Genomic DNA, 25,662 nt, shown 5'->3' with positions numbered 1-25,662 from the left:
GAAATTTACCGACGAAAATATTTTCTCGGTAAAATACTGTTTTTGTTTTTATATTTTTACAAAAATAAACATCCCCTAAAGACATCTTCTTGTAAACATCTTTCGTTCATGTCATACCGTGCTCAACATGGTTAGATGTGATTACTTACATAATTAGCCTCAATTACCATAATAATCCTAAATTACACTTCTCATTCTTGCATAGATATAAGACACCTTGTATGAAAATTATTTATAAATTCCAATATTTTCATGAGAATAATCATTTCATAATAAAAGCTAAATGGTGTGGGAAAATTATTGTAGAGCAAAAGACTTTTTATTGTAGATTGTAATAATAATTTTACTTTTAATTTCTCATCTTTTCATGAAACTTTTCTTTAGCCTTCTTCGACAAGAGTATTCGGATTTTTTCAATTTTCAAGTATAGTTATATAATGCATTTAGCCTCAAAAAAGACAAAAACAAAAAAAAGCCTTGTATTTGGGGCTATTTTGGTGTTTTTATATGAGTATTTTGTGTGGTTAAGAGGTCCATAGAGCGTTTTAGTATTTTAACGATGTGCTTGTTATTTTTTAACTAAAAGGCTGCGGGCCAGTGTTCTTCACACCCTAGTGAAAAGGCAATGCCCATGCCACTAAAGAGACGCGTATGATGCTTCTCGATTGCCAAATTTGATCAATCGCCATCTAATTGGAAGTATAGGCATGCCCTCTTTCAAATGGTATGGTGTGTGTAGCCAGATAATGATTGGATTGCCCCCCGGTGATTGATTGTTTGTATTCTTTTTTTTCTTTTCTTTTCTCTCTCTGACAACTAAAGTACATAATTGTTCCATTTATTTGCCCAGCGCAGATTTGCAAGATTGTCAGATCCAACACGCTTGAGACACAATTAAAGTACTCTTTTACCCCTAAAGTCAACAAAAATTAGAATTGTTGACCAATAGTTTTCTTGGCTTTTCACAATATTCATAATGGTAAAAATACTTCTTTTTCCTCTCTATATATAAAGGATAGGCTTCCGAAAAAGGGTATTTCAAGTTTTTACAATTTTCATATACAATAAAATAACACTTTTTGCCTAAGAAAAGATTAAAAAATAGCTTGCGTCTAGCATTTTTTCCAGACCCAAGCGCCTTGGGTCTGCCTACCATGCCTAACCCCAGCTACTTGGGTCTGATAACCATTATAGACCCAAGAGACTTGGGTTTGACAATTTCGTCAGGCCTAAACGCCTTGGGTTTGGCATGACTACCTGACTTAAGGTTATAAAACATTTATTACATTTTTAATATTTTTTTTACATTAAAAAAAATATTGATTTGCTGCAGAGCAGGAGCCAATATACTACTAACTACTAATACAAAAGCTGCTTAAAGATGATGTAATTCCATTTCTGTAGTAGTTTTTGGAGCCATAAAGTACCCAATTACAATTCTGGACACCGATGATAATTACTCTAGCTTATAACATTTGTACGTGTCAAAAAAAACCAACTCAACCCAAGAATTTAATTTATATTATTCTCTAACATACCCCCTTAAAAGAAAACCCTTTGGATTTGAGCTCACATTACCTTATGCTTAATTTTTCTTAAATAAATGAGAGTGTTGAGATTTGAACTCGTGACCGCTTAATCATAAAAGTTCTGATATCATGTGAAAGAATCAATTTAACCAAAGAGGTTAAGCTACTAGGTGAGATTTCAATATATAATTTATATTATTCTACAACAGTACATAAGCAAATTCATTGAACCGTTTGAAATGGTAAGACCACTCATCTATGGTGGGACGATTGGTATTGAAATTAATACTAATAGAAAAAATATCGTCGATGAATTATGGTGATATTTTTCAATAAAAAAAATATGTTGCTATTTTAGTTACTATTTATTTGATAAATTTTTTTGATTGGCATACATAGAGAAAATTAGAGATAAAAATTAATAATTAAAAGAAACAATTAAAAATATTAGATGTTAACATTACAGCCCGAAGAGACATGTTCAACTGATTATTGCATTAATAGAAAATAAAATAAAACATAATAGAGAGATTCTTTATAAATTATGAAATAACTTTCTTTTCCATGTCATTTGAAAAAATTAAGGAAAAAACCACACTAAAAAAATGGCTGTGCAGTTTACCATCAAAAAATTTTAACCTGTCCCATTTTTCTAGGAAACCAAACAGAAACAGTGCAGACAAATAGAAAATAATATATAGTTTGAACATGGTTTTGAGAGATAAAAGAGAGAAACTGAAACTTTAAAGTTTTATGTAGAAACTTAAGCTTTGAAGTTAAGATGATATGGTATTAGAGTTTTTTAGAAAGTGTTTGTTCTCATGATTCAACCTAATTTTGAAACTGATTTTTACATGGAAAAACGTTAAATTAAGCATTAATTTTGTTTGGCATAATTAAACTTCATTAATAATTCTCATGGGAGATTACAAATAAGAGGACTGCATAATGACCGAAATTAAAACCTCAAAAGATACCATGAAACTCACTAAGAACTTAATTTATTTTTCTCACATAAATAGTTCCCATATCAAAATAACATTTTACATATTGATAAAGACACTATGAGCCGTCCATACTTTTTAAGCACACAAGCTTGCTTGCTTCTTCGAATCCACTGGAGAACTTTATTTATTTTGGTCACAAGAATAGTTCTCATCATCTTACATATTGACAAAGACAGCAGAAGCTCTCCATACTTTTAGGCACTCAACTTTCCTTGCTTCTAACAATTACGCTTGTAAAGATTTTTGCACGGTGGTGGTGTTTTAGGTACGCAATATCGCTGACCCCTTCCGCAACCGAACACTGGTTTGTGGGGTCGTTTTGATCCACTTTCGTCTGCAAGATTCACGCATGTTATAGCAAATTCATGTTGACATTAATCTGATGTTATAGCAGAATCATTTTTTATATATAAGATAGCCCACGACAGATTAATTAAATAATATATAACCTGAAATGCTTATCTTAAGTTAATTAATGCTGCAATACACAAAGAAATGAACTGCTTTTTCTTAAGTTAATGTTGGAAATAAAAATCTCACCTCGCTCGGCCAATTCTCGAGCAGTGCAAGTGGACAGGGAGAGAAGAACGATGGCAGCTAAGAGAATGCATGCGAGAAGAAAAGGCCTTCATCTTGCAAATATATGTGCCTAACATGGTTATCCACCGCTCTTATTTATAGCCGCCATGATTTCTAGCAGCTCTCCAAGGGACCTGTTCTTGAAATCAAGTCCACACGAGCCCAAGATAATTGATGAGCGTATCAAACACTTCGCATTATTGAAGAAGCCAACGTTGAAAAGTAAGAGTGCTTTCTTTCCACATATGATGGAAGATAATAATATGCTTTAATAAAGCCGAAGACTAGCTGTTGACTCACGGTGACAGGCTCCACCTTCAGAGGTTTCCAAGCAAAACATATAGTTCATAAGTACAGAAATTGAGGCATCATTTTCTAAGGTATAAAAGCTTCAAAAGTATAGGGCTTTGAAAATTAGGAGGGAGGTATAAATTAAGATATTTAATTTTAAAATATAAAAAATTTACTTGATAATGTTTGCTAAATTTATTTATTAAAATAATTTATTTATTAAATAAAATGATGATAGAATTAGAAAGAAAAATTAAATTGGTTGAATATAATAAAAGGAAAAAAAAAACCATTTGCAGTTGAACATTTATAAAATATAATCTGAAAAATAAAAAATAGAGAAAAAAACAAAAAACAAATCATTAATTAAAAAAATAATAATTTACAAAAACAAAGATAAAAATTAGGCTCACCTCACCTATTTTGTTAGGTTCCACATGCGAGCCTGTACTAGCAGGCCTAGCGATTGGCTATTATTATTTTTTGTAACATGTCTTTCATCCCCAATTTTTTTTTTGAAAAAAAAAAAGAGAGAGGATGGGTCATTTGATTTTCTTATCTATACTGAAAGGCATCTTCGTGTACTCTTCCTAATTTTATGTCAGCTTGCTGGGTCCTTTTTATATATTAAGATAGCGTTTTTATGGGTCCTTTTTATATATTAAGATTATACATAATATTTTTTAAAATATTTTTTTGTCTAGATATATATAAAATAATATTTTTATTTTTATTTTTTAAAAAAATATTTTTCATATCAACATATCACAACAATCTAAAAATATATATAAAAAAATTCAAGTAATATTTTTTAAAAAAATATCACAAAATACTGTTTTTTGTTTTTATTTTTTTAACAAAAATAAACAGCCCCTGAAGGCATCTTCTTGTAAACATCTTCCGTTCATGTCACATCGCTCTCAACATGGTTAAAGAAGAAAGTTTGTTAGATGTGATTACTTCGTACATATAATTACCCTCAATTACCATAATAATCCTAAATTACACCTCTCATTCCTGCATAGATATAAGACACCTTGTATGGAAATTATTTATAAATTCCAATATTTTCAAGAGAATAATCCTATCATAATAAAAGCTAAATGGTATGGAAAAATTATTGTAAATCAAGAGACTTTTTATTGTAAATTGTAATAATAATTTTACTTTTAATTTCTTATCTTTTCACCAAAGTTTCTTTAGTCTTCTTTAACAAGAGCATTCGGATTTTTTTAATTTTCAAGTACAATTATATAACGATTTAGCCTTAGAAAAGACAAAAAAAAAAAAAAAAAGCCTTGCATTTGGGGGGTATTTTGGTGTTTTTATATGAGTATTTTATATGATTAAGAGGACCATAGAGCGTTTTAGTATTTTAACGATGTACTTATTATTTTTGATCAATCGCCATATAATTGGTCCTCTTAATCATAAGTACATCGTTAAAATACTAAAACGTATGATGCTATCGAGAAGCATCATACGTGCCCATGCCATTAAAGAGACACGTATGATGCTTCTCGATAGCCAAATTTGATCAATCGCCATATAATTGGAAGCATAGTCGTGCCCTCTTTCGAATGGTATAGTGCGTGCAGCCAGATAATGATTGGATTGCCCTCCAGTGATTGATTGTTTGTGTTCTTTTTTTCTTTTCTCTCTCTCTGACAACTAAAATACACAATTGTCTCATTTGTTTGCTGTGTGCAGATTTGGCAAGATTGTCAGATCCAAAGCGCTTGAGACACAATTAAAGTACTTTTTTACCCCTAAAGTCAACAAAAATTAGATTTGTTGACCAATAGCTTTCTTGTCTTTTCACAATATTCATAACAGTAAAAATACTTCTTTATCCTCAATATATATATATAAAGGATAGGCTTCCGAAAAAGGGTATATCAAGTTTTTACAATTTTTATATACAATAAAATAACACTTTTTGCCTAAGAAAAGATTAAAAAATAGCTTGCGTCTAGGCTACTTGGGTCTGATAACCATTATAGACCCAAGAGACTTGGGTTTGGCAACTACGTCAGGCCTAAACACCTTAGGTTTGGCATGACTACCTGACTTAAGGTTATAAAACATTTATTGCATTCTTAATATTTTTTTTACATTAAAAAAAAAAAAATTGATCCGCCGCAGAGTAGGAGCCAATATACTACTAACTACTAATACAAAAGCTGTTTAAAGATGATGTAATTACATTTCTGTAGTAGTTTTTGGAGCCATAAAGTACCCAATTACAATTCTGGACACAAATGATAATTACTCTAGCTTATAATATTTGTACGTGTTAAAAACTCAATTCAACCCAAGAGTTTAAGCTGTCAGGTGAGGTTATAAGATATAATTTATATTATTCCTCAAAACACACTCCCTCAAGAGAAAACCCTTTAGACATGAGCTCACATTACATCATCCTAGTCACTCTTAGAAAATTATTAAATACTAACACAAAAAATATCATCGATAAATTATAGTGTTAATTTTTAATAAAAAATAATGTTGCTATTTTAGTCACTATTTATTGATAAAAAATTTATTGGTATATACTAGAAAATTAGAGATAAAAATTAATAATTAAAAAAAAAAAAAAATTACATGTTAATATTACAGCCCGAAGAGACATTTCATCTGAAGTATTGCATTAATAGAAAATAAAATAAAAAATAACAGAGAGATTCTTTATAAATTATGAAAATAACTTTCTTTTCCATGTCATTTGAAAAATTAAGGAAAAAACCCACTCAAACAAGGGCTGCTCAGTTTACCATCAAATTTTTTTAACCTGTCCCCTTTTTTCTAGGAAACCAAACAGAAACTGTGCAGACAAATAGAAAATAATAGTTTGAACATGGTTTTGAGAGATAAAAGAAAAACTGAAGCTTTAAAGTTTTATGTAGAAACTTAAGCTTTGAATTGTTAAGATGATATGGTACATATTAAAGCTTAAGAGAGTATTTATTTTTGTGAATAACCTATTTTTCAAACTGATTTTTACATGGAAAAACGTTAAATTAAGCATTAATTTTGTTTGGCATAATTAAACTTCATTAATATTTCTCATGGGAGATTACAAACAAGAGGACTGCATATTATTGACCGAAATTAAAACCTCAAAAGATACCATGAAACTCACTAAGAACTTCATTTATTTTTCTCACGTAAATATCATTTTACAGATTTATAGAGACACTATGAGCCGTCCATACTTTTTAAGCAGACAACCTTGCTTGCTTCTTCTAATCCACTGGAGAGCTTTATTTATTTTTCTCACATAAATAGTTCTCATCATTTTACATATTGATAAAGACAGCAGAAGCTCTCCATACTTTGAAGCACTCAACCTTGCTTGCTTCTAATCTTAAAGGCGCCGCCCACAATCACGCTTGTAAGGAAGACATGGTGTTGGTGTTGGAGGTTGGCTAGGTAAGCAATATCGTTGACCCCTACCGCAATTGAGTGGAACCTTGCCGGGGTCAAGACCTCGGCTTTTTGGAGCTGAAAGATTTGCACACACGTATACATAAGTTAGCTTGTTAATTAGATAACAGCTGAAATTGTTTGCAATACACAAAAGAGATTACACACACAAGATGAACTGTTTTTTCTTAAGTTAATGATGGAAATAAAATCTCACCTCCCTCGGACAATTCTCGAGCAGTGCAAGTGGATAGGGGAGAGAAGACGATGGCAGCTAAGAGAATGCATGCGAGAAGAAAGGCCTTCATCTTGCAAATATATGTGAGTACTAACATGCACGGTTACGCTCTTACTTATAGCCACCATGATTTTTAGCAGCATTCGAAGGGAACCATTCTTGAAGGGAACTATTCCTCCCGTGCCCAAGATAATTAACGAACGTATCAAACACTTCGCATTATTGAACAAGCCAACTTTGAAAAGTAGGAGTGGATTCCATCCACATATATGGAAGTATGGAAGATGATATTTAGCATGTTAGATAAGGTTCTAAAATATGAATTATATTATTCTCTAATACACTTCTTCAAGTGAAAGCTCTCTGGACTTGAAACTTAAACAAACTTGTATTATTTTATGCTTTATTTTTATCAAATAAACAAGGATGGTGACATTAAAACTCGTGACTAGTTGGTTATCAAAACTCTGATACCACATAAAATAATCATCTTAACCGAATAATTTAAGTTATTAGATAATATTTTAAAATATAATTTATATTATTATTTTAACATAATATTAATAAAGCCGGAGACTAGCCGTTGACTCACGGTGACAGGCCCTACGTACCTTCAGAGGTCTCTAAGCAAAACATAGCGTGTTAGGTTAATTTATAAGTGCATGCATGTAATATACATATATAGTAAATGGATGCCGGATTATTGTAAAAAGTTTGATTACTGCTGTTCTGTGCTTTAATTCCTCTGTTATTTCACCTCCTCAATTAATTAGTAACAATGTTTTACGCGAAGGCACACATGATTATCAAAACTTACCACCTCATATTGAATCTACATGAGCAAAACTTGAAAAAATTTATGTGTAAAACTTTGAAAAATATAAAACTTAAAAATCAAGAGATAGGTGTAGATCAAGATATTTAATCTCAAAACTCGAGATATTTATCCGACTGAATTTGCTAAATTTATTTATTAAAATAATTTTTTTTATTTAAGAAAATGATAATAGAAATAGAGACACAAATTAAATTGATTGAATAAAATAAAAGAGGAAAAAAAACCATGCGTGACTGCACATATTAAAAATATTATTTGAAAATATTTATTTTTTATTTTAAAAAAATAAAGTTCATCCATACAAGAGATAAAAAAAATATTATATATAGATGAATTAGAAAAACTTTTCAAATTTAAACGCATAACCAAAAAAATAATTGTAATTTAAAAAAAGGCTCTCTGAATAAAATGAAAGAAAAAAGAGCTACTAATCTATATATAAATTAAAGTTTTTTATAGAAAAAACCATTAAAAATCATTAATTTAAAACAAAATTATTAAAAAATAAAATAATTCTCTAAAGAAAAGGCAAAGGTCATGCATTAGTGGACTAGATGCCTTACCTATATTGTTAGGGCTCACACAGAAACCTGCCCTTGCAGACTTGCATGTCTAGACTCTTATTTTATTTTTTTTGTAATTAGATTAGATGACATGTCGTTCACCCAAATTTATTTTGAAAAAAATATTAGATGACGAATCGTGTAAAAAAAAAATAATTTGGTCTGGGCCAGCATTATCCAGCCCAGAAAAAAATGAATCTTTTATTAAAATTAAAAAGTTTTAAACCAAAGTATTTGAGAATTTTATAGCACTCCAACTTGGTTCTACAGCTAAACTTACGAGTCCATATAGAAAAAAAGAAAAAAAAAAAAGAATTATTGATGGTTAAAGGGGCTTGAATCTCACTTCTCTCGTGTACACATATTGGTGGATACTTAAACAGCTCACAAAGCCCATCCAAAATGAATTATTTTGGACACCAAAAGTCCCATTTCAATAGCTGCGAGAATGAGTGGCCTCCGCCGATCTTGCCTTCTATATATTCCGACGAAAACAAGGGCTGTCTTCTCTTTCGCTTGAAGGAGAGAAGGAGATTATATATATATATATATATATATATATATATATATATATATATATATATATATATATATATATATATTAGGAGTGTTTTCAAAAGCACAACATAATTCATCAATAAAACTGATCAATCTCAGATGGGCGATATTACAGACAAGAGAACTTTCGAACGATAGAAGTTATAGAACTTCAAATGCACAAAACATGAATACTTCTTCTGACGTAAATGGTTCTCATTTCAAAAAAAACATAGCAACTCAACTTTCATACAGATACACTACTAGCAGTCCATACTTGCAAGCACACAACTTTGCTTGCTTCTGATCCAAGGTGTTCGATTTTGATCAAGGGTTACCACAATCACGCCTCTAATGAAGGCTCACAACGTTTTTGTCTTGGCTTTCCATGGACATTCAATCTCGCCTATACTTCCACAATCTTTCATTGATTATACTATAATCCGTGCTATTAAAACTTTTGTATTTTAGCATAAGAGTATTTTATTTTATTTTCACTGCACCTAACACCTTCAAATTTATAAAGTGTTATATTAATGTAAGATATAAAAATATTAGAAATTTGAGTTGTATTAGCTATTCTATTGAGAAAGTTAATCATAATAATAAAATCACTCCTGTATACCTTTAAAAGTTAGGTGAAAAAATCTTAGAATTGGTGAGGTGTTTCCACCAATGAATAATCTTGAAAATGACATCTTCATGTGAAACAAAAATCTCAAAGAGAGAAATCTTCAAGTGTAGTAAATAGTTTGGTATTGATTCATCATATGGTTTCCATAGAAAAAGATTATTTGAAAGTGAATTATATTATTTTTTTGTATTTGATAGTGTTATGAAAAAATAAGTTGAAAAATAATTTTCAATGTTTGTTTATACCATGAAAAATAAACTGGAAAATAACTTATTAATATTGAAATTTATTTTTTTCAAGTTTATTAAAAAAATAAAGACCTACTTGATATATGAAAACATTGAAGGATGACAAAATTGAAAAAAAAAATTTATTTCATAATTATTTCAAATAAAACAAATAGCAATAATAAAAAAAAAAAAACAAAGACCAAATTTGACATCTTAAAAAATTTAATTAAAAAAAGAGTAAGAGAAAAGAGAGAAAAAAAAAGGATCAAAATTGATATAAAAATCAAATTAAATCAAATTTTAAAAAATAAAATTGAACAAAAAAGATTCAAAATAAAATATATAATAAAAAAATTGAAGATCAAATTTAATATAATCAACAAATAATATTATATTTTTGAATTTTATACCACTTCTGAAAAGCATACTATTCCATTCAAAATTTAAAAAAAATAAAACACTTTTTTAAAAAATTAAACCAAATCATTTTATTTGTAAGAGAAAGTATTTTTTATTAATAACCTTTCTAATTACTAAATAAACATGAAAAAGTTTCGAAGATAGCCTGATTAAAAAACTATTTTACATACAAATTGGTGGCCAAAGAAAGTCAACAATATCATGCCACCGAATTTGTGATGAAGATTGTCAGCAATAACATGCCACAAAAGTTTAATCCAGAAAAACATGCCACAAAAGTCGATGATAATGGTTACGGGATATACATGCAACTGATGCAAGGCATACTATTAGGTGTAAAGAAGATCTGTAAAGATTTCTTTTGACTAAATTACTTTAGCATTATTGTAGATATATGCATACTTTGATTAAATAATAAACCTTTTTAAGCAAAGTGTTCCTTCTCATTTCTTTGCCTTATTCAATATAAGCCACCTTTGAAAAATATGGTTGCAGTTCCATTTACGTAAAATAATATAAATTATATTATGGAATTTTATCTAACAGGTTAAACTATTAGATTGAAATGATTCTTTAATATGATATCAAAGTTTTAATAATAAGTGGTCACGAGTTCGAATCTCACAATTCTCATTAATTTATTTAATAACAATTAAGCACAATGTAACGTAAACCTGTGCTAGTTTCAAGTCCAAAATGGCTTTCATTTGAGAAAATATATTAAAGAATAATATAAATTATATCCTAAAACCTCACAGGTTAAACTATTGAATTGAAATGATTTTTTGACATGACACTGGATGAAAATAATAACAAACTCTATTTTTTGAGGTTTTTAATTAATAAACATATATATTCTATGTGTATAAGGTAAAGATTTTTAATGTCCAGTTATATCTCCCGGAATCATAAAAATAGAATGGAAAAAACCTAAAATTACTCTCAACAATACCTAATAAATTACTCTCAACAATACCATTTATATAAACCTAAAAGTATACTTTCCATTCTCACTTAGACATAAGACACAGTGAAAAATATTATTTATAAACTCCAACGTTTCGTGAGGACAGCCCTAAAACTGCTAATCCAAGAACTGCTTAAAGATGATATAATCACCATTTCGACAGAAGTTTTTGGAGCCATAAAGCACCCAATAGTTGTTCTACAAACTGGTGAAAATTACTCAAGCTTATAACATTATTTTGTATGGAAGCAATTTCATCAGACCGTTGAAAATGGTAAGATCTCTCGATCATCAGAATTCTTATATTTACTGATGGAATTTGGAACACAAGATTGCCTTCACAGGCTAGAGTTTCTGAGATGACATATATGTTATGCAAAGTACGCAAACTGAATACAATTTGTATTCATTGTGGTAATGGAGTGAGAAGATATATATAAATCATTTGTTATTTATTTATTTATTTATTTCCTTTCTCAAATTAAGGAGGTTTGGGTCTTTTCTATTAAAGAAAAGTTGCTTGAGGATTGGCAGCCGGATGGTTGCCTTTTGTTTTCATCAATTCAAGACTCAGAAAGGTTAGTTGAGCTTATTTTAGAGTTGAAGCTCACAAATTTTTAAAGGATATATTATATAAAAAATTTGTTAATCAATTGATTACATATAATTTTATTAATACGAGTTCTATGGATATTATCTTCAAAAAGGTATTTACCTACTATTATCTTCAAAATCTTGGATTGCATCAATTCATGGAAATTGGAAAGAAAATAATCATAATTGTAAAAGCATAATCATGGAGGAGGATGACACAAAACCGTACTGAAGTTTCCTGCTTGGATTAACAAGAATTTTCGATATAGGCTATTTTTTGTTTCATTATTTTCCTATAGTCCTAGAGGAACACCCCCACAAACAGCTCAGATTTGCGTCGGTGACATATTAGGATGGAAAGCCCATGTTTTTAAAAATTACATTTAAAAAACTTTTGATTTTTTTTATTTAAATTAGATTTTTTTTATTATTTTTCAGATTATTTTAATATGATAATATTAAAAATAATTTTAAGTGAAAAACACCTTTAGAAACAACCATATCATATCCTCAAACATCCACTTAATTACAATCCCTTAAAACTAAAAAGAAAAAAGAAAATAATAATGGGCATGTATAACACTCATATGAACAACAGAGAAGATAGCTAGCTAGACTATAGTCTAGCTAATTAAACACTTTATTTATTTTGCATCAACTTCATTACGATAACACAATATAAAACCCGACAGAAATTAAAACCTCATGATCATACCAATATATGGTTGTTGACATGTTATGAGAACTTCATATTTTATTTTTCTTACATAAAATATTCTCATATCAGATTACCATGTTAATAAAGATACTACTAGCTGTCGGTCGACACTTTACTGGCTTCTAATCCGTAGTGTTCCATTCTCAAGGGATTTCACAATCCCACTTGTGCGCATTACTGTGACCCGGGAGGTGGCTTCTTTCCAGGTGGTGGCTTGATCGGGCCACGTGGTGGATTCCTCGGGCCACGTGGTGGATACACCGGGCCACGTGGTGGCTTCCTCGGGCCACCTTGTTGCGTGGAAGCGTCAAGTGTCCTGTATGGACCTGCAAGATTTACTCACACGTGTTAACGTGCTATGAAAATTATCACAAATTAACTCCGTAAATATACGGCGCCGTGATGAAAATACTGTTAACAGAGGAGAAAGCAAAACATGCATAGATGCAGCGTTGTACAAGAACATACACTCACAGAGGCATGATTATCTTAAATCATGAGATCAATGGAAACGAAAGCAGATAGAGAAGGTGGGTTCTTCACCTTTATGGGATAATTCTAGGGCAGTGCTCGTGGAAAAGGGAGAGAAGGCAACGGTAGCCAAGAGAATGCATATGATAAGAAAGGCCTTCATCTTGGAAATATTACTTTGTGTTTAAAATGGCTATTGCCTCTTCTCCGCACTCTTATTTATAGCCACCACCACCGAAAATATCTAGGTGCTACAATACTTTTTCTAGTATAATTGTTTTTCTTTTTAAATTATGTAAGAATTAATTTGATGTACTCTAATCAATTTGATGAGTCTTTTGCACGTATACAACATTAGGTCGATTATCCCCTCAAATAAGGATTATCAAGAATGATGTGGGTGGAAAGGACAAGGAATATAAAAAGGATTATCTCCTCAATCCTTGTCCTTTCTTAGTAAAAAAAAGGAAATAAAAGTTTGTGTGTAAGATATATAAAAAGTTCTTTTTAGTAAAAAAAATCTTTATCTTATCAAATTAAAAAACAAAATCGTTTATAATGCCAATATAAAAAAATAAACTATCTTTTTATTTAATTTTAGAAATATGTCTTACTTATAAGTTCATTGTTAAAGAATAATATAAATCATATCCTAAGACCTAACCTAATAGCTTAAGCTATTGAGTTGAGATGGTTCTTTGACATGATATCAAAGTCTTGATGACCAAGTGGTCACGAATTCGAATCTCAACATCCTTATTTATTTGATAAAAATTAAGCACAAGGTAATGTTGGTTTCTGCAAGTTTCAAGCTTAAAAGGCTTTCACTTGGGGTGTATGTTAGAGAATAATATAAATCATATCCTAAAACCTAACCTAATAACTTAAGCTATTGGATTGAGATGGTTCTTTAACATTCATAATCTTGTATATTAAAAGAAACAAAAAAAAATTTAATTTTAATATCAGAAATATACATTTCATATAAGTTCATAATCTCACGTATTAAAATAAACAAAATAATTTTTTTTTGGTATTTTTAAAATGTAGACCAAAATCCTTTAGATTTTTTCAATTTTTTTGTAAAATCCATATAATATTTTTAAAAAAATACATGTCAAAATATTTTAGATTTTTTAAAAAATAAAAGATTAAATCAGTTTAAGATTTTTAGCCATATGCAAGGAAAAATAAATTATTGTTTAAGCTTTGTTTGACAAAAACTAAATTTTCTTTGTAATAAAACTACCAAATATAGCTTAATGGGTGTTTGCCAAACACACCCTAAAATCCAAAAACCTTTTAACAAAATTTATGGCAAACCAAACATGATATTAAAACCTTTGACCCATTTTTTTTACTTGACCCGATCAATTTGACTCGACTGGGTTGACCTGAGATTTTTGGTTTGACCTTAAATCGAGCTAGAAATCCTGGTTTGACCCGAAAACAACCCAAAAACAAAACCAAAGCCAAAAAATAAGTTAAACACCCAAAAATATTTTAAAAAAATCATAAGAACTTGAGCAAAATGAAACAAACACCAAAAAAATATTAATAACACCAAGAACTATCAAGAAAATCGAACAAACCTAGCAACATGAAATCCAAAACAAACCAAATTTATTCAAAACATAGGCATATACATGTTAGAAATCATGCAAGGATCGGTAATGTAGCATCTATTTACTTCAATTATCACTTAAACATAACAATTTTGTCAAAATACATTTCGGTTCTAAACCAAAACTCTAGGATTGTAAACCATTAAAATCATGTTATTGATACAAATAAACACTGGATTAATGTTTAATCATATAAGAAAGGGTTATATACAAGGAAATGGACCGAAATTGGTTCGAACCTATGGGCTAAGGTAACATTCTTCTCAAGAACACAAAGAACATTGCCTAAAAAACCTAGAAAAGTTCCCAACCAAGGCAGGCATTTTTTGTTTTTAAACAATGATCTTTTTATCTCAAGAAGTCAAAATAACATACACAAACAAGTTTGAATAAAAAAAACTAACAAAAAAACATCAAAGCATCAAAATTAAGCATGAGGTACCAAATCAAAAAAACTATCAACTTAAAACAACATATATGTTTGTCATAACCCAATTTTTTATCCTTTTATTTTTATTATTTTAAAAAAAAAATGATGATGAAAAAAAATAAAAATAAAATAAATAAAGAATGAATTAAAATTTGGATTAAGGGCAACATGATTGGAAGTTTAAAGATTTAATTAAACTCTTGACTAGTTTAATTAATTAAATCAATGACTTAATTGGAGAATTGATTTAATTAAAATTTATATTATTTTAATTAATGAAATCAAGAGTTTAATTGAAGAATTAATGAGTTTGAGGACTTAATTAAACTTTGATTTAATTAATTAAAGGAATGAGGGGTGTAATTGAAAAATACCAAAGTTTGGAGCTGATTCAAGGAAAAATTACTAGAAAATTAAAGTTCAACGACCAAATTGAATAGTCCAGAAACTCAGGACTGTTGTGTAAATGGTGCTATAACTAAGGGATTCAATTGAATTTAATCCAAGGGCATAATTAAAAATCAATTATATATGATTAAGATCTCAATTATGAAGTTTAAAACGTCCAGGGACCAAAGTGAAAAAATGCCTCAAGCACACAAACGACGTCGTTTGGAAGACTGCGTTCTTCGTCCCTTCCGTTTCGCACGGAGAAAACCGATTCAACGGGGAAATCTGCAGCAAATCATGGACCACGATCCCGTTCGTGGGGGGTAACAGTTGTGGAAGCTGCTGGCCTTTTAAAAGGCAGAGATGAGCAACGAACGTAGAGAGAGGGGAGACGCAACAGTGAAGGAAGAAAAACCCAGCATAAAACGGGGACCCGAAAACCAGAGCAGGACAGAGAAGGGAACAACAGGGGGTAAAACCTAGGAGATTGATCAAAAAAACACTGGAAACAGAGATGAGGAAAAAACAGAGAAAAAGAGCAACCCAGAACACAGAGAAGAGTTGAGAAAAGCAGAGGAACAACCACTGTCTTCCGGGCACAAGAGCAAAAGGGAAAGCAGAAGGAGAGGTATCCAGCAGAAGAAAGTCACCACCAGAGTTCCAGCCAAAGCTTCGCTATAGTCTCCATCGCCTCAAACAGAGCAGGTACGCGGCTTCTTCTCCTTCATTTTGTTGCAGTTAACTAACATTTACACTGTGTAAGTGAATTTTAATTCACTTGCACAGTGTAGCAACACGCGTGCGTTAGTGCACGCATGTTGCTAAGCCCAGCCGGGCCACTAGAGTCAAAAGTGGTTTTATATAACATCACAACATAATTATTATTATTATTATATTATAATTATAATAATAGCTAAAAGAAGTTAATGTTATACCGTGGACTCCACGGTAAAACATTGACTCCTTTAACACTGATTCATTAGGTGGGTTTTTTTTTTTTATTGTATTATTTTTTTAGCTATTTTTTTTATGTTTTTGGGGATTTTTTTTTGCTTCTTTCTTTTTTTTTTTCTTTTAACAATTTTTTTTTGATTAATTTAGTTTATTGATGTTGAATTTTTTTATTTAGTTATTAAACTTTTATGACATGTTTTTCGGATGTAACGGGTTAACCTGGTTTGACAAGTTAATCTATAATTATTTTTTTTTGCTTTTTATTCTTTTTAATTAAATTTTTTTGTTTAGTTTACTTTGTTAATGTTAAATTTCTTTCTATTTAGTTATTAGACTTTCATTCAACATATCCCGAGTTTCACGGGTGAACCCAGTTAATTATGGGTTGACCCGTTATTTTTATTTTTTATTTAATTATCAGACTTTCATAATACAGATCATGGGTTTAACGGGTTAACATGGTTTGACGAGTTAACCCGAATTTGTTTTCAATTAATTTTTTTTTGTTTAGTTCAGTTTGTTAATGTTCACTTTTTTTTTATTTAGTTACCAGACATTCATGACACGGATCCTGGATTTAACGGGTTAACTTGGTTTGACGAGTTAACCTGAAATTTTTTTTTCTTTTTTTTTTTTTAATTATTTTTTTCGTTTAGTTTAGTTTGTTAATGTTAAATTTCTTTTTATTTAGTTTTTTTTTCTTCTTAGAGGTTTTTTTTCTTTTATTTTTTCTTTTTAATTAATTTTATTTAATTAATTTAGCTTATTAATATTAAATTTTTTTCTTAGTTCTCAGCTGATACCTTTACTTTTTCTTTTTATTTTTATGCCTTTGACTGTGGACTCCACATTGCAGTCCACAATAAAAAGACTAATGTCTTTTTTTTTTTAATTAATTTTTTTTGTTTAATTTAAATTATTAACGTTAAATTTTTTTCTATTTAGTTATCAAACTTTCATGACACAAATTTCAGGTTTGACGAGTTAGCCTAGTTAATTCTAGGTTAACCCATTAATTTGTTTTTTTTTCTTTTTAATTATCAAACTTTCACGATGCGAATTCAAAGTATGACGGGTTAACTTGGTTTAAAGTGTCAACCCAATTAATTCATATATTTTTTTTCTTTTTCTTCATTAGTTTTTTTCTTCCTATTGGTTTTTTTTTCTTTGTTTTTTTTTTTTAAACTAATTTATTTAATTATCACACTTTATGACACAACTTTGCAACCAGACCCACGTCCAATGCTATTGGGTCTGATATTGCAGTCTAGACACTTTTATGCCAATGGTTAACCCAAGTTTAATGTTATTATTAATATTATAAATATTACTCTTGGGTCAGGCGTTGCAACCAAACATTAGACTCTTGGGTATAACTTTGTAAAAAAACCTAACACTTTTAGATTTTGGCTTTTTTTTAAAAAAGAAAAAATAATTGACCCGCGACATCGTGCGAGGCATGTAACTAGTAAATAGCTAAAACAACTCAGTGTTTTACTGTGCAAGTCCACAGTGAAACGCTGAGCTGCCTTCTTCTTCCTTCTTTTTTTTTTTTTTTTTTTGCTTTTTACTTTTTTAAAAGGCTACTTTTTTTAAGCCTTTTTTTTCTTTGTTTTTTTTAATGATTTTTTTTAATGTTAAATTTTTTTTCTATTTAATTATCAAATTTTTATGATACAGGTTTTGAGTTTGATGGGTTAACCCGGATTTTTTTTATTATTAATTTTTCTTTTTAATTAATTTTTTCGAGTGCAGTCCATATTGAAACGCTTAGCTGTCTTTTTATTTTTTGCTTTGTTTTTTTGAGCTTTTTTTATTTTTATTTTGCGTTTTTCTTTGTGTTTTTTAACCTGTTTTGTTTTCTTTGTTTTTTTAAATTAGTATTTTTTTTGTTTAATTTTTTTTATTTAATGTTAAATTTTTTTCTATTTAGTTATCAAACTTTTATTACATGGGTTCCGGGTTTGACACGTTAACTCAGATTTTTTCTAGTTTTTATTTTTAATTAATTTTTTTTGTTTAATTTAGTTTGTCAATGTTAAATTTTTTCTATTTAGTTATCAAATTTTCATGACACGGATTACGGGTTTGACGAGTTAACCCAGCTAATTCTGGGTTAACTCATAATTTTTTTTTTCCTATTCAATTATTAAACTTTCATGACACGAATTCCAAATTTGATGGGTTAACCTGGTTTGAAGAATTAACCCAGTTAATTTAAATTTTTTTCCTTTTTCTTCATTGATATTTTTTCTTCATGTAGGCTTTTCTTTCTTTCTTTTTAAATTAATATTTTTTTTGTTTAGTATTTTTGTTCTTTTTTTGCTTTTTGTTCTTTTTTTTTTTGCTTTTTAATTATTATTTTTAAATTTATTTTTTTAATATTAAGTTTTTTTATGTTTAGTTATCAAAATTTCATGACACGAATCTCAGGTTTGACGGATTAACCTGGTTTGACGAGTTAACCCAATTAATTGAATTTTTTTTCTTCCTTCAGGTTTTTTTTCCTTTGTTTTTGTTCTTTTTAATTAATCTTTTTTTTGTTCATTTTAGTTTATTAATGCTAATTTTTTTCTATTTAGTTATCCCACTCTCATGACACGAATCTCAGGTTTGACGGGTTAACCCAGTTGATTCATATTTTTTTTCTTTTTCTTTATTAGTTTGTTCTTCCAATTTCATCTTTAAATATTGTAATTAACTATAACTAAAAGACATCAATTTTTTTTCTTTCAATTTTATGGCATGAATCCCAGGTTTAACCGGTTAAACCAATTGATTAAGTTTCTTTTTCTTTTTCTTAAGTAGTTTTTTTTCTTTCAGTTTCATCTTTTAATATCGATTTGATTAAGAATTTAACTTTATGATTTGTTTTGTTTACTGGACATTAAATTATGCTTTGCTTTATTGTTTTTTTCTTTTCAATTAATCTTTTTTTTTTAGTTTTATTCTGTAATATTAAATTTGTTTCCTTTTTAATTATCATATTTTTATAGCAAAACCTTGAAACCAGACTCATATTAAAAACTTCGGGTTTGATGTTGCAATCAAACTCACTTAAACTTGGGTCATGTAAGTTTAATATTATTATTAATATTATAAATATAACTTTTGAGTCAGGAGTGACAGACAAACTTAATGCTCTTGGGTATAACTTTATAGAAAAACCTCATACTCTTAAATTTTAATTTTTTTTAATATTTTTATATAAAAAAATTGACCCCCAACAATGTGCGGACCACGTTTCTAGTTCATAAATAAAACTGATCAATCTCAGATGGGCCGGATATTACATACAAGAGAACTTTCGAACGATAGAAATTATAAAACTTCAAATGCATAAAACATAGATAGTTCTTCTGACGTAAATGGTTCTCATTTCAAAAAAAACATAGCAACACAACTTTCATATAGATACACTACTAGCAGCCCATACTTTCAAGCACACAACTTTGCTTGCTTCTGATCCAAGGTGTTCGATTTTCAAGGGTTACCACAATCACACCTCTTATGAAGGCTCACAACGTTTTTGTCTTGGCTTTCCATGGACATGCAATATCGCCTATACTTCCACAATCTTTCATTGATTATACTATAATTATAATTAGTGCTATTAAAAATTTTATTTTATTTTTACTATACTTAAATACCTTTAAATTTATAAAGTGTTATATTGTAAGATATAGAAATATTAGAAATTTAAGTTGTATTATTTACTCTATTAAAAAAGTTAATCATAATAATAAATTCACTCTTACATACAAGGACAGAGGAGTATAGGAGGCTAAGGTGTGTTGTAGCCCAGGTTAAAAAAAATTTATTAAAAAACTCAATACTCTTCTGCATTGTTAGAGAATAATATAAATCATATCATGGGACCTCACCTAACAGCTTAAGCTTTTATGTTGAGATGGTTCTTTGACATGGTATCAGAGCATTGATGACCAAGCGGTCACGAGTTCGAATCTCACCCTCTCCATTTATTTGATAAAAATTAAGCACAAGATAATGTGGGCCTGTACAAGTTTCAAGCCCAAAGAACTTTCACTTGAGGGGGTGTGTTAGAGAATAATATAAATCATATCCTAGGACCTCGCTTAACAGCTTAAGCTTTTAGGTTGAGATGGTTCTTTGACATGCATAACCTTTACATCATATCCGTGAAGGGAATTAAGGGTCGCTTGAACGACTTGCCTTCTGCCTGCGTTGGTGGTATGGCAATGACCACTATCAAGAAGGGGAAGCCTGATCTCAGGAAGAAGGTTATGTCTTCTATTATTGTTAGGCAGCGTAAGCCTTAACGCCGAAAGGATGGTGTTTTCATGTATTTTGAAGATAATGCTAGTGTCATTGTGAACCCCAAAGGAGAAATGAAGGCTTGACAATTACCATTCCAATTGGAAAGGAGAAATGAAGGCTGAGCTTTAATTTGTCTGTTCCTTTTCTTTGGGAATCCTATTGTCGTTAAGTCCTATATGTTTTTGTAGGGTTAATTTTAGTTCTGTTTTTGTTATTTTGACTAAATTTTATTTGGAGCTTTATATGCAGTAATGAACATAGGTTTTGAAAAGGAATTTATACAAAGAGTCACGAGAGTGCAAAACCATCACGAGAGTAAAACTTTCCAAGCTCTAACTTAGCTTTACAACAAGGATTGGTTTGGTGAAAAAGTTAGGTGAAAAAATATTGGAATTGGTAAGGTGTTTGAAAATGACGTATCTTCAAGTAAAACAAAAATCTCAAAAAGAGAAATTTTCAAGTGTAGTAAATAGTTTGGTGTTGATTCATCATATGGTTTCCATAGAAAAAGATTTTTTGGAAGTGGATTATATTTTTTTTTTTTTGGTAGTGTTATGAAAAATAAGTTGAAAAATATTTTTTAGTATTTGCCTATACTATGAAAATTGAGCTGAAAAATAACTTATTAATATTGAAATTTATTTTTTTAAGTTTATTAAAAGAATGAGAACCAACATTGATATATGAAAAATTGAAGGATGAAAAAATTGGAAAAAAAAAGTCTTATTTTATAATTATTTCAAATAAAACAAATAACAATAAAAAAAAGAAAGACTAAATTGACATATTAAAAATTTTAATTAAAAAAAAAGTCAGAAAAAAAATAACAATCAAAAGAATAAGGATCAAAGTTGATATAAAAATTAAATTAAATTAAATTTTAATAAATGAAATTGAAAAAAAAAGATTCAAAATAAAATATATAACAATTAAAAAAGAATAAATATCAAATTTGAAATAACCATCAAATAATATTATATTTTTTTATTTTTTACAACTTCTAAAAAACATACTATTCCATTCAATTTTTTTTTAAAATTTTTTTTTAAATGAAACCAAATCATTTTATTTTCACAGAAAGTATTTTTTATTAATCATTTTTTTAATTACTAAATAAACAAGAAAAAGTTCAGAAAATAGCCTCATTAAAAAACTATTTTACATCAAATTGGTGGCCAAAGAAAGTCAACAATATCATGCCACCGAATTTGTGATGAAGATTGTCAGCAATAACAGGCCACAAAAGTTTAATCGCCACAAAAGTCGTTGATAATGGTTACGGGATATACACGCAACTGATGCAAGGCCTCCTATTAGCTGTAAAGAAGATCTTTAAATTTTTTTTTTTATTAGACATAGTTTGAAAACGCAGTGCAGTGTTTTCAAAAAAAAAAATTAATATTTTTTTTATTAAAATTTAATATGATTTGTATATTTTAGATTGTTTTGATCAAAAATAATTTTTAAAAAATAAAAAAATATCATTAACATGCATTTTGACATAAAAAAATTATTTGAAAAACAACCGTTAACACACTACAAAACATACTCTTACTTTGGCATTACTGTAGAAATATGTATACATTGGTTTAATAATAAACCTTTTTAAGCAAAGTGTTTCTTCTCATTTCTTTGCATTATTCAATATAAGCCACTTTCAAAAATATCGAACATTACATAACAATTTAAATTATTAAATTAAGATGGTTTTTTAATATGGTATCAAAGTCTTAATGACAAGCAGTCACAAGTTTGAATCTTACCATTCTTATTTATTTGATAACAATTAAGCACAATGTAATATGGATCTTGTGCTAATTTCAAGTTCAAAAGGGTGACTTTCATTTGAGAAGATATATTAGATAATAATATAAATCATAGCATAAGACTTCACATAACAGTTTAAGCTATTGTGTTGAGATGGTTCTTTGACATTATACGTGTATGGATGAAAATAATAACAAACTCCATTTTTTGAGGTTTTTAATTAATAAAAATATATATTCTATGTGTATAAGGTAAAGATTTATAATGTCCAATTATATCTCCAGGATGAATCATAAAAATAGAATGAAAAAAAAAAAAAAAGAAGAAGCTGAAAGATGATAATTACTGTCTACAATACCATTTATATAAACCTAAAATTATACTTTCCATTCTCAGTTAGACACAAGACACAGTGAAAAATATTATTTATAAACTGCTAATCCAAGAACTGCTTAAAGATGATATAATCACCATTTCGACAGAAGTTTTAGGAGCCATATAAAGCACCCAATAGTTGTTCTAGAAACTGGTGAGAATTACTCAAGCTTATAACATTAATTTGTATGGAGGCAATTTCATCAGACCGTTGAAAATGGTAAGATCTCTCATTATCAGAACTCTTATATTTACTGATGGAATTTGGAACACGTACGAGATTGCCTTCACATGCTAGAGTTTCTGAGATGATATACATGTTATGCAAAGTACGCAAATTGAATACAATTTGTATTCATTGTGGTAAACTGGTAATGGAGTGCGAAGATATAAATTATTTGTTTTTTTTTATTTATTTCCTTTCTCAAATTAAGGAGGTTTGGGTCTATTCTATTAAAGAAAAGTTGCTTGACGAGGATTGGCAGCCGGATGGTTGCCTTTTGTTTTCATCGATTCAAGACTCGTGTGTGTTTGGATAGAAAATAGTTTGTGTTTTTCTAAAATAAAAATTATATTTTTTTTAACTTTTGAAGGTTTAATTTATGTTCAAAAGACTGTTGGATCTTTAAAACAAAACCATCATATCTCCAAACCAAACACACTTCTCAAAAAAGTTAGTTGAGCTTATTTTAGAATTGAAGCTTTTCATATTTCGATGTATTAGAGAAGAATATATATTATATATTAAATCTTATTTAATAATTTCAATTTTTTATTGAAATTTTTTTTTAATATTATATAAAAAATTTTATTAATCTAATGGTTACATATAAATTTAATTAATATGAGTTTGAATTTTATTGTTCTAAAAGATATTAGATAAAAAAAAAAAGGTATACTATTATCTTTAAAATATTGGATTGCATCAATTCATGGAAATTGGAAAGAAATTAAATAATCATAATTGTAAAAGCATTATCATAGGGGAGGATGACACATAACCGTACTGAAGTTTCCTGCTTGGATTAACAAGGATGTTCAATATAGTCTATTTTTTGTTTCATTATTTTCCTGTAGTCTTTGAGGAACACTCCCCACAAACAGTTGAGATTTGCGTCGGTGACATTAGGATGGCAAGTTTATGTTGTTTTTATGTTTTAAAAAGTACATTTAAAAAACTTTGAATTTTTTTTGTTTAGATTAATAATTTTTAGTATTTTTCACATTATTTTTTAATATGATAATATCAAAAAAAAAAAATTATTTTAATATATTTTAAAATAAAAATCATCTTGAAAAACAATCGCTACATACCACACTCTCAAATACCCACTTAATTACAATCCCTTAAAACTAAAAAATAAAATAAAAAATGCATGTATAACACTCATATGAACAACAGAGAAGATAGCTAGCTAGACTATAGTCTAGCTAATTAAACACTTTATTTATTTTGCATCAACTTCATTACGATAACACAATATAAAACCCGACAGAAATTAAAACCTCATGATCATACCAATATATGGTTGTTGACATGTTATGAGAACTTCATATTTTATTTTTCTTACATAAAATATTCTCATTAAGATACTACTAGCTGTCGGTCGACACTTTACTGGCTTCTAATCCGTAGCGTTCCATTCTCAAGGGATTTCACAATCCCACTTGTGAGCATTACTGTGACCCGGGTGGTGGCTTCTTTCCAGGTGGTGGCGCCGGTGGATACACGGTGGCGGGCCACGTGGTGGCTTCCTCGGGCCACCTTGTTGCGTGGAAGCGTCAAGTGTCCTGTATGGACCTGCAAGATTTACTCACACGTGTTAACGTGCTATGAAAATTATCACAAATTAACTCAGTAAATATACGGTGCCGTGATGAAAATACTGTTAACAGAGGAGAAAGCAAAACATGGAGGACATCAGAAATGCAGGCATAGATGCAGCGTTTATACATGAACATACACTCACGAACTGTTATCTTAATTCGAATCTAGCTATCATATCAATGGAAACGAAAGCAGATAGAGAAGGTGGGTTCTTCACCTTTATGGGATAATTCTAGGGCAGTGCTAGTGGAAAAGGGAGAGAAGGAAACGGTAGCCAACAGAATGCATATGATAAGAAAGGCCTTCATCTTGGAAATATTACTTTGTGTTTAAAATGGCTTATTGCCTCTTCTCTGCACTCTTATTTATAGCCACCACCACCGAAAATATCTAGGTGCTACAATACTTTTTCTAGAATAATTTTTTAAAAATAAATAATTATATGGAAATTAATTTGATGTAACCTAATTAATTTGATGAGAGTTATCACATGTGTATAGTGTCGTGACGATCATTTTCTTGGATTAGGATTGTCAAGAATGATATGGGTGGAAATAACAATGAATTCATATTCTTTATTAGTAAAAAAACAAAATAGAAGTCGTCATCTGTTATTTTGATCACTGAGAACCATAATTGGTTTCGGAATCTATATAAAAAGATCGATTGCATAAAAAGAAGGTATTAGCATCCCTAATATGTATTACCTGAGCTTAGTTGCATTGTTTATTTGTCTGATGTAAAATAAAGAAATGTTATGTTTTCTAATCGTTGGTGTGTCTAAGATATAAGAAAAATTCTCCTTAATAAAAAGATCCTTATATTATCAGATTAAAAACATAATCATTATACTGTCAATATAAAAATATAAACTAACTTTTTATTTAATATCAGAAATATCTTTTATTTATGAGTTCATAATCTTGTATATTAAAAGAAATAAAAAAATCTT

At 29.1% G+C, this 25,662-nt stretch overlaps 4 long non-coding RNA genes across 4 annotated transcripts; all 4 read right to left on the bottom strand.

The window, feature by feature from the left end:
• Positions 1–2,503: 2,503 nt before the first annotated feature.
• Positions 2,504–3,121, bottom strand: LOC118029696 (uncharacterized). The gene is made up of 2 exons (XR_004684212.2): positions 3,077–3,121; positions 2,504–2,870 (listed from the first exon to the last, which is right to left on the bottom strand). It is a non-coding gene; the product is annotated as an uncharacterized lncRNA (long non-coding RNA).
• A 3,602-nt stretch (positions 3,122–6,723) lies between these two features.
• LOC140954908 (uncharacterized) lies at positions 6,724–7,336 on the bottom strand. The gene is made up of 2 exons (XR_012168553.1): positions 7,050–7,336; positions 6,724–6,910 (listed from the first exon to the last, which is right to left on the bottom strand). It is a non-coding gene; the product is annotated as an uncharacterized lncRNA (long non-coding RNA).
• A 5,121-nt stretch (positions 7,337–12,457) lies between these two features.
• LOC118029698 (uncharacterized) lies at positions 12,458–13,416 on the bottom strand. Its single transcript, XR_004684214.2, has 2 exons — positions 13,115–13,416; positions 12,458–12,897 (listed from the first exon to the last, which is right to left on the bottom strand). It is a non-coding gene; the product is annotated as an uncharacterized lncRNA (long non-coding RNA).
• Positions 13,417–24,290: 10,874 nt separating this feature from the next.
• Positions 24,291–25,416, bottom strand: LOC140954837 (uncharacterized). The gene is made up of 2 exons (XR_012168364.1): positions 24,928–25,416; positions 24,291–24,683 (listed from the first exon to the last, which is right to left on the bottom strand). It is a non-coding gene; the product is annotated as an uncharacterized lncRNA (long non-coding RNA).
• Between the last annotated feature and the right edge of the window lie 246 nt (positions 25,417–25,662).

Source organism: Populus alba, chromosome 17 (assembly GCF_005239225.2).
Source record: "Populus alba chromosome 17, ASM523922v2, whole genome shotgun sequence".
NCBI classification, from domain to species: Eukaryota; Viridiplantae; Streptophyta; class Magnoliopsida; order Malpighiales; family Salicaceae; genus Populus; species Populus alba.
The sequence above is the reverse complement of the archived record's forward strand: the minus strand, read 5'-3'. Positions and strand labels throughout refer to the sequence as shown.